Below are 2,420 nucleotides of genomic sequence, written 5' to 3' on the forward strand. Positions count from 1 at the left end.
GGCGTAGTGATTCTTCATATGAGATATTTCAGTTTGTAAACATCGTACATGATAGATTGTGCGAAACCTTCTCAATTTTTTACCACGGCCTCCACGTATGATATCACGAGATCTTGACAAATCTCATGATTTTCAGGCTTCGTTTGCTTTTTTTAAAATTTAAAAACCATTCGGCCACACGTTCGTGGTCGTGTTTCCTGAACAAGATATTCGAAATTTCTTTTCATTTCCTAGGTAAGGCCTCACACCGGACTCAATAACATGAATATTATTTTCTACTCATTTTATTCTATTATTTGAATCACTTGTAGTTCAAATTTGATTTATACCAAAAAGTACCTTGAAATGCAATAAATTAATTAAATATAGCAAACGGATCGAGAAATATATCAAAATCTTAACATAGAGTACCACATGTTGTATGTGGACAGTAGAAAAAGTTTCAAGGCCAGAAGAGAGAAAAAACTTATCTATTTACCGAGTGCCACAAAAACACTCGGCAAAAATAATTATTTGTCGAGTGCTAAAGAAAAACACTCGGCAAACTTACTTCTTTGCGAGTGCCACTAATGGACACTCGGCAAACTCCTAACGGTAGGCACACTAGCTGACGAATGTCCACGTGGTGGTATTTTGCCAAGTGTCTCTGTTTTGCCGAGTGTTTTTTTACTAGTTTGCCAAGTGGTCTTTTTTCAGCACTCGGCAAACATATTGGTATGCCGAGTGTTGTTGTTTTGCTGAGTGTAGATTCTGATGCACTCGGCAAACAGCTTTTTTGTCAAGTGTTCGATGAAATACACTCGGCCAAGCTTTTGGCACTCGGCGAATCATGTGTTCCGGTAGTGAAAGTCTTGGCTCCGGCTGCCGGCAGCATGCAAGACTATAGTCTCAACTGTAAGTCCCGGCCCAAGTCCCGACTTGATCCCCCACCTGCAGTCCTCCCTTTCCTCCCCATCATCTTGGCGGTGTCGCCGTATCTCGTCGAGGACGAAGATGATGGTCGCCCCCAACATGTTGCCGTACTCGGCCAGCACGTGCCGGCTAGCCGCAAGTTTCCGTGCATCTAGGCCAAAGGCGTCCTCGTAGCTGTCTAAGAGCGCGCGGCCACCAGGGTGCATCGCGCAGAAGAGGCTGCTCTAGTCCCAACCGCCGCCGTCTCTTGTGTTCGCGAGGCCAAGCGGTGCCAGCGAGTCCGCCAGACACCGCTCTATGCTGTCGCGGACAAGCATCGGCACTTCCATGGACACGCCGTACTCGACGCCGCTCTCGCCGAGGTTGATCCCCACGGTACGTTCTATCGCCGGCAGTGTCACTTGTGACGAGGACATGAAGTGGAAGACGGGGCGCTCGACGGGCAGCGTCGGGTCGGCGCCGACGACGACCGCGCCCGCGCCATTGGCGAACAGCGCCGTGGTAACGAGCGCGTCAAGGCGGGCCTCATCCGACACGCCAAAGCTGAGGAGCACGGCGTGGGCGCAGGACACGAGCACGCAGGCGCCGCGGTTGTTCTCGGCGATGTCCTTGGCAACACGGATGGCCATGAGCCCCGCCGAGCAGCCGTGCAGGTAGAGCAGGGTGCGGCGCACCGTCGGACGGAGTCCTAGTAGCATCGCAAGGCGGAGGTCCGCGCCCGGCTCGTCGGCGCCCGAGTTGGTGGCGACGACAAGGTGCGTGATGTCAGCCGCTGGGGGGCCCACTCCGCGACCGCTGTTGCCGACGCGGCCGTGGCGAGCTCTGCCATGGCGTCCGTGGTGGCTCGCAGCCTCGCGCCGAGCGACGGCAGTGCACGGTCTAGGAACTCCGGGTGCCTGCTGAGCGTCTCCTCCGTGTGGTGGAAATAGCGCTTCTTGATGCTTGACTTGTCACCTGAGATTGAAGCAAACATTGTGATCTTTTTTCTCCCTCTCTCTAGTAGAATGTTTTGACTATTGAGAATGATTGAAACCATACATATTCTCTTCATCTTGGCTTTGAGCTTCGTGAGGTGGTCACTACCGGTGACACTGAAGTACCAGTCGGGGAACTGGTCCTGTAGCACGCAGTTTGCCGGGGTCACCGTGCCGATGGCCAGCATGGTGGCAGGGCCATTCGCACGCTGCGCTCCGCGGAGATCCTCAAGCACGGTGACCTGTTCGGCGATGGTAGCCATGGTAGCTGAAACCAAAAACTGATTCCATCATATTATCATATTTTAGTTGATGTCACAGTCATACATCGTAAGATTACAAGAATACAAGATATTACATCACTGGGGAACACACCTTATTACAGAGTTAATCTAGCGAAAGACTATCGAGTGAAGGCTCCTCCTTCATGGGCATCGTCAGAGTTGGAGTAGTGCAATGTAGATTCCATCTCCGAACCAAACTTGAGCGTTGTCATGAGATCTTCTAATCCTTTTAAAGTCAGCATCTCTAAGA

The 2,420-nt window shown here is 51.4% G+C and overlaps 1 pseudogene; it reads right to left on the reverse strand.

The window, feature by feature from the left end:
* Positions 1-827: 827 nt before the first annotated feature.
* On the reverse strand, positions 828-2,149 carry LOC136480208 (bisdemethoxycurcumin synthase-like; annotated as a pseudogene).
* Between the last annotated feature and the right edge of the window lie 271 nt (positions 2,150-2,420).

The sequence above is a fragment of the Miscanthus floridulus genome, chromosome 9, assembly GCF_019320115.1.
Source record: "Miscanthus floridulus cultivar M001 chromosome 9, ASM1932011v1, whole genome shotgun sequence".
Classification (NCBI taxonomy): domain Eukaryota; kingdom Viridiplantae; phylum Streptophyta; class Magnoliopsida; order Poales; family Poaceae; genus Miscanthus; species Miscanthus floridulus.